The 7817-nt window shown below is 38.6% G+C and overlaps 1 protein-coding gene across 3 annotated transcripts in view; it reads right to left on the reverse strand.

Moving 5' to 3' along the window:
* rasa3 (RAS p21 protein activator 3) overlaps positions 1-7817 on the reverse strand; it is a 49243-nt gene that overhangs the window by 35058 nt on the left and 6368 nt on the right. The gene's annotated exons all lie outside the window — the stretch shown is intronic.

Genomic DNA, 7817 nt, shown 5'->3' on the forward strand with positions numbered 1-7817 from the left:
CTGGCGGGCTAAACAACAGGGTACCGGCTTCGACTGTAGTCCTGCAGCTGCAGCAGCAGCAGCTGTGGGAGGGGCGGCTCCGACACTACACCGCCCACATGTATGCGGGGTGATCGGTGCAGGGCAGGGAAGGAAGACACTGGTGTCAGAAACTGTGGAAGTCCTGCCTATTATTCAAACCAGACAATGCCTGAACCTGTATAATAATAATAATAATAATAAATATCTACATTTGTCATATCCTTGGAAATAGCTAAGGTTTTAAAGTCCAGTTGTCCTCAGATCTCCAAGAAAGAAAAAATAGGAATCATAAGGGAGATATTTAAATTTGATATTTTCTGTTCTAGGTTTTGCAATAAATCAGTGGAATATCACTCAGATACAACCCATGTGCAAAGCGCAGTGAGGTTAGTGCTCTATCTTAGGTAGAGCAGACATTCACATTAGACCAGACAGCAGCCTGCTACACAATTCCAGATCGGCAGACTCTGAAAGCCAACATTAAGCTCTTCTGTCTCCTTATCAAATTTACAAATGAACATGTGCCCTCTATCTTGTCTTGCTGTATGAACCACCAAATATCCATCCATTATCTATACCGCTTATCTTAACAAGGGTCACGGAGGGGCTGGAGACTATCCCAGCTGACATTGGGCGAGAGGGGGGGTACATCCTGGACAGGTCGCCAGTCTATCACAGGGCTGGCACTTAGAGACAGACAACCACACACACACACACACACTTACTCCAACGAGCAATTTAGAGTCACCAGTCAACCTAAGCTGCATGTCTTTGGACTGTGAGAGGAAGCCGGGGTAACTGAAGAGAATCCACGTGGGCACAGGAAGAACATGCAGACTCCACACAGAAAGGCATCAGGTTGGCCGGGGCTCAAACCAGGAACCTTCTTGCTGTGATGCAACAGTGCTAATCACTGTTCCATCCCACCAGCCACCAAATAAACATAAAAAAAGGCAGTTGAAGGCTAGACAGCTAATTAGCTGGTTAGCTGCAACACATTATCAGCATAACGCATAAATACAAATACCACTTTGGCCATTTAGCTACTGGTACTAATAATTTTGCTTACTTTGTCTCTGGTTCCCTGAAATTGGTACTGCAGTATTTTGCCAGCTGCTGTTAGTCAAACACCAACATGCCCTTCCAAGTGGCTGAGAAGACAAGAAGCATTTCTGATAGATCTTTCAAAGACCTCTTCCTTTTAATAATGCAAAACAATTAACAAGACATTAAAATATTTACATTATTTTAGACTGCAAGAAGGCATAACTAAAAGTGGACTTTAAGTCCAGGTTCACAGACAGTTCAACCATGACACTGGTTTTCCTCCTTTCTGATATTAATCATCCCTCATACACAAGCTACAAAGTTACTGCTACTCTTTGGCATTAAGCACCCCTCATACAGATTACAACGTCAAGAGGATGGCTAGACTGAATTGATAAAAACTAGCTCATTAATGCTGCATGATTTAAAAATATAAATAGATATGTGCTGAAAGGCAGTCATAAAACAAGACAGCAGCAGTGTGGAATGAGCAAGTGGTCCCTGTTTTTATGACTAATCTTGGGCTAAGTTTAACAGCTGGAAAATGGACAAGGTGCTGACCTGTCTGTTGGGAGGTACTGTATGTCTGAACAGGATTTAAGATTAGTTCAGGTGAAAGGCACAGGGTCATCATCAGCCTACACTTGAGCCTACTGGGCCATGCCTCTGAGATCACTTTGACCACATTCCTCAAAATAGCCCAGCTCTGGTCTGGTACACTCTACAAAACCAGCTGGCCAAGTCCAACCCAGCTGAGCTGTGGGACTTAAAGAACAGTTGGGCAGTCTCTGTAACAGGAATGACAGTTAACTGTAGTGTTTCTGCTGCCGACCAATAATGTTGGGATTAGCTGCAACTCCTTTAGAACAGCTCTAAATCTAAATTAGGTTACTCCTCAAGAAGAAAACCCACTGCCTCTGTGCTTGCTGTGCACTGTGGCTAAATGAATACAGTAATAAAAATCACCACTCACAAAAAGTAGTGTCCAGTTGGGGCCTTGGGCCCCATCTAAGTGTACTGTGTATAAAATACTTAAAATTAGTTGCACCCAAGCAGCTAACAGTAAAATGCTGTTTACACATTAATATTTTATATTAATCCCATTCAGTCCTATCAAATACAATAGTATACCACTCACAGGGGCCTTTTTCCTGCAGAATTAGTACTTAAACTTTTGATACTTTAAGTACATCGTTCTGGGAATACTTCTGTAGTTTTATTTGAAAATTTGAGCACAGGACTTTCATTTGCAACTGAGTACAAGTAAAACACACTTTTGAATTGGCAGTTTACTTATGTAAAGAAAGTAAATACTTCTTCTACCAGTGCAGATCATTAATACAAAGCATAACTAAGTTACAATGCACAGAAAAACCCAAAATAGTTAGCATTCTTCTGCGTTTACGAGCTGCAATATGAAAGTCACACCTACGCCCTGATGCAAAAATAATTATAATATAAAGTACAATATAATTCAATTTGTCATATATATTATTCTGAAATGTTTTACTTTTGGCAAGCTAACTTTATTTTGTTGATAATATTTTATTTACACATTCTTGAATGCACACATTTTACTTGTATTTGACTTTTAAATAAAAGCCCTGGGTCCTTTTGCTACCACTGACAGAATGTGCATGTTGTGCCTGTGGGTGCACATCAGTGGCACAGTTAACAAGACACCTTGTGTGCATTTGACTATCTCCTCCAAAACTCTGTGGCTATTGTGATAGATAATAACCATGGCACTAACTATGCTGTGTAAATGACTTTTAAAACAAGTGTATTCTGATGAAAAACTTGATGATAGGGTGGGGGAAACAGTAATAACGTTGGCCACATCCTGTCAGCTGCATGGTTGCGCCCCTAGTATCAAGATGAAGAGCAATGTAAGCTCTAACTTCACTTAAAGATGATTCAGCAAGCATATTGAGAGCACTCCACTTGACTTTGCATTTGCATGCACATATGTAATACTAGTCAAATCACCATAATATAGGAGTCAAGTACACTATCATGACATACCAACCAAAGCAGGATCAAATCTGCAAGCAAAAATGGGAGGAGTAGAATAAAGTTTTTGTTACTGTAAGTACAACATCACATAGGGAAATAAAGCTTTAAAGATGTTTATGACATCTATTTCAGTTTAGCCATAGTGGCTACGCCCTGTGGTAAACCACAACCATGTGTGTGTGTTAATGGATGAAGAGAAACAGAGAATCCCCTCACGTTTTGGGATCCAACATATCTCAAGCAAAAAAGAAAAATAAACAAATATAATAAAACAAACATAAATACTAAAAATGTGCCCGTGGCTTCAAACACTATGTATATATGCATATGTTTGCATGTGCATGCAATTCAGGGCCACTGACAGAAAGAGAAAGGAGAAGGCAGATGCTGATTCTAAGCAGATTAGTGAAGGGATGCTCACTTTTATTTTATTACACACCAGATCAGGGTTTGAGGGCGTTGGCACACTTAAAATAACTGTACACTTACAGCTAACAGTCCTTACTGTGGCTTATTCCTTTTATTGTAGTACAAGCACACGGTCGCATACATGTGCATGCTATGGTATACAGTATGTGAGAAAGAGAAACAGTACACGGTGTTGAACAGATGGCAAAATTAATCCTGGTGTTATGGAAAAGACAAACACAATCTCTATCAGTAGAGCATAAATCAAAGCGTAGATGGATGCACGTGATTTGGACTGTGGAAAGCATTCAACATTCAATTTGAACGTTGGCCACATCCTGTCAGCTTGAATAATTTGAAGTCTTTGGGTGCATACACAAAACCTCCATGTTGGTTAGAGTTGTTATTTTTAATTTGTTTCCACATCCCCCCTGTTCCCAACATCTGTAGAAAATAAAAACACAAAAAAAACAGACCTCGTGCTGTAGGCTTGTAGCAGGATTACTGGAAAACAAATGAGCAACACATGCAGATATGCTGATAGCCATTTCTCTGTTGCTTCAGTTAAAGCATTAGTGATCCAAACATCTATCTGAATATTTTGTTCCTGTGCCACAGTCTCTGGTTGTAACAGACAAAAAATGTGATGTTTTATCACCTTATTTTATGTCAAATTCAGTCAGTAGTGATCTGCAGTTCAGATTATAATAGAAAGAAGGAGCCAACCTGAGACAAACAGTTTGCTCAGTAGAATCAAGTGTGAGGTACTGTAACTGCTAAGTGCATTTTCTGCTTTTATTAGATGCAAACAACTGTTCCTCAAAGGATGGATGTTTGGCATAAAGACTTGTTTTAATAAATGTGTTTGAAAGAATCAGTGCTGTTTAGGTTCTCCCTGACTGTGGTACAAAATTAATCTAAAAATGTAAAAGTAGCAACAGCACTGCCAAGCTGTATTGTGAATGTCTTCAGCATAAAGGACACAAAGTATGACCACAGTGATTGCACAACTATTGGTACGATATCACCACCTAGTGTACACTCATCATGTAGTCAATCCAACTACAAGACTTACAGAACTGAAGTAGAGGTAGTAGTCTCTGAACCAGTTTCACAATGATAGGTTAAACTGGTCTGTAGTTTTATGCTGGTCTTAATCTTGCCCATAGATTGGTAAAATGCAGGACTATACACAAATAAAAACTGGCCAGTTTTAAAACCAAAAAGTTAGCTGCCTAAAAAGGTACCAGTTTTCCTCCAGCCACCCAGGCTAGGAGAAAACATGACTCATAATGTGTGGTTTCCTAACAATGTTGTGCAATAAGAAGAAAGGGCTGAGTAACCTGGTACACAGCGCTGAGGACATTGTCAGCTGTCTTCCAAGGCCCAAGAAACTAGGCAGAATGTGTTTCCAGGAGGCTGATGGAGTGAAGGGCCATGTTTTTTATCTTGAAAAAAGTCTTACTATAGACACAATTCAGAGCAAACCTTTACCACAAACTTGTATTTAGACACCTAACTGGGCTTGTATTTATCAAACATCTAATGATTAGGCCACTGGAGTAGCAACTTAAGAGTAAAATGTTCTTCATTAAGTGTGAATAGTGACTTACTCCTACTCAGAAGTGTAAAAGTCCCTTTTAAAAGCAACTCTCAAGTGATCATCTGTGCTCTGAGATTAAATCAGTCTACATCTGCCACACTATGCATTCTTTTAAAAGTATTTTTAAATAGTTTGCATGTTATTATGCAAGAATACAGTATACTGCATCTAATGATAATTTTTAAAGCAATAAAGATGCTTAGACAGTGATTGCAAATCAAATCAATGCCAGATGTTCTGTTTGTTTGCTCTAAATGCCAAAAAAGAAAGAAAAAGCTGTGTAGCATCCTACCAAATGTTCAAACAGAAATGATAGCAAAGCCAATATATAATGGTAGAAGTAATCAGATCCTGTATTAAGTAAATTTATAAATACCACAATGTAAAAATACTCAGCTGCAAGTAACTGTTCTACATTTAAAATTAGACCTCTAAGAGCAGAAGAGGAAGAAAAAGAAGGTTGATAAATTGTGTGGATGCTGAGTCATCTAACATCAGTTTCACCTATACTTTTTCTGGTTGTTAGTTTTTGCATGTGTCAGATATCATAGTTAAATTTACAATACATATATCGGTGAAGTGCCTTTATTTGTGACTACTGTGACAAAATCACATACCATAATCTGTTATAGCAAAGTAAATGTATATTCTGGCTATGATGCACATGTACAGTATATACACATTTGTATGTATATGTAGAATATATACTACATATACATAAAAACAAAGCTTTTCTGGGCTTCTGGCACCAACGAGCTGGATAAATGTGGCAGGTGAGCAAATTTAATTGCACAGAATAGGTGCCATGTTTCAGTCCGGTATCTAGCTTTATGTATCTATAGTACACACAAGCTCTTTTTCTAATCTCGCATGGCCAAACCTCTGCTTTGTCTGGCTGCACATGTTATAATAGAAAAATCTCGAAAATAGTATCTGACAGACGGCACACGAGAGGCATTGACAAAAACAAAACCTCAAAAGTAATATTAACAAAGTAGGCTACTATACTGTGACAACTGTTTTTACCATACAAAAGATTTAGATTATATGAAGCATTCACCAAAAACTAGAGACCTTATCTCCAATTTATCAATTGTCTTTTTGCTGTTCTTTTGACTGTATTTAATGTGTGACCAAAGATGAAATTGTGCTCCATTTTTAACTGTTGCCTTTAGCTTTTTGTTTAAGAACTGTAAACTGTAATAACAGCAACTGTAATGCCTGGAGAATGAAAAAAACTCAGAATTTTATAGTCACTTTAAAGCTCCAAGAGTCATGTTATTAAGACTGATGACTCCGGGGGGTACCATCAGAAGCTCTGCACACTGGTAGCTCCATGGTTTTTTTTTTTTTTAAACATTAAGGTAAGATTAACATATCAGTCTATGATGGCTATATGGAAATACAAGCAAACATTGTAGCTGAAAATAAATCTTTAACAGATGACAAAGCAGCAGAAACCTAATATTAAGGATTATATTTAGTAAAAGGTCTTTCTACTGAAGGCAAAATTACCATGAGAAGTTAATATTCAAGAAATCATTAGTTTCATGATACACGTTTGTTTCTAACAAAGACACACAACCAGAGTTTGGTGACTTTGTATACAGGTTAATATTACACGTGGCCAAAGAAGCGGAATGACAGCTAGCAGCAGCCTAAACTTATCGATGTTTATTGAAATAAACCCAACTTAATGCATTACTACATTTACTTAACCAAAAGATGTTACATTAAAGTTAGTGCGGCTTGAATTATACAGTATATTGAATGTTATACTTGTTCTTATAAAAGCAAAATTAACCTGCTGGATTTCTGAAGTGAGTTTGGTCACTTATCAGAAAAAGACAAGCTTATAAAGTGAAACAACATGTGCTCTACTTGGTGCTGAAGAGAAGAACCCCGAACAACAACTTCTGACTCCAGAATCTGAAACACTGACCTCAGCATTGACCCCGTCCATCAATAAAGTCTGCAGAGACATGCTTCAGCTTCACATTTGTAGCTTTCACTACATTTCAATTACAATTGTTATGAATTAAGGTTTTACACACAAAATGTGCTGAATATCTGACGGTTCATTAACATAATTCTGCATGCTTTCAACCTGTACACTTGAATTTAATTTGTATAGCACCAAATAACAAAAATCACAAAACATTTTACAAAGTAAGGTCTAGAACTTAACATTATTATCACCAGAAAAACACCCAACAAATCCCCCTTGAGCAAGGACTTGGCGACGGCGGGGAGGAAAAACCTCCAAGGAAGAAACCTCCGACAGACCCTGGCTCTCGGTGGGTTCTGCCTCGACCGGTTGGGGGGAGCAGATAGTTTTCACAGTCATCACCATCATGGAAAATAAGGCAAATACATGCAAAGTGAGTGTCCCAGAGCTTATTTAGTCATCTGAGTCATCGGTCTCTGCCAGGCTTGCTCCCAACCAAGAACCCCCGAAATCACACTGCCGGTTGGTATCGCAGCTAACGTGCAATAGGGCTCTAACAAACCCCATCTATGTATGAAACTACCAAACGTATCTCCACATCAGCGATGCTACTTTGCAGGGGTGGGATAAATTCCCCTGCTGGTAGGCCTCCTTTGTCTCAAAAACCTAATAAGCATACGAAACGCAAAACTTTCCCTCACCGGGCCTACTTGAAGCGCAATGACCTAGCCCCTTGTGCAACTTCGTGGTAAAGTTCAAATAACACTTTGACAG

The sequence above is a fragment of the Monopterus albus genome, unplaced genomic scaffold (genome assembly GCF_001952655.1).
Source record: "Monopterus albus unplaced genomic scaffold, M_albus_1.0 scaffold4.1, whole genome shotgun sequence".
Lineage (NCBI taxonomy): Eukaryota > Metazoa > Chordata > Actinopteri > Synbranchiformes > Synbranchidae > Monopterus > Monopterus albus.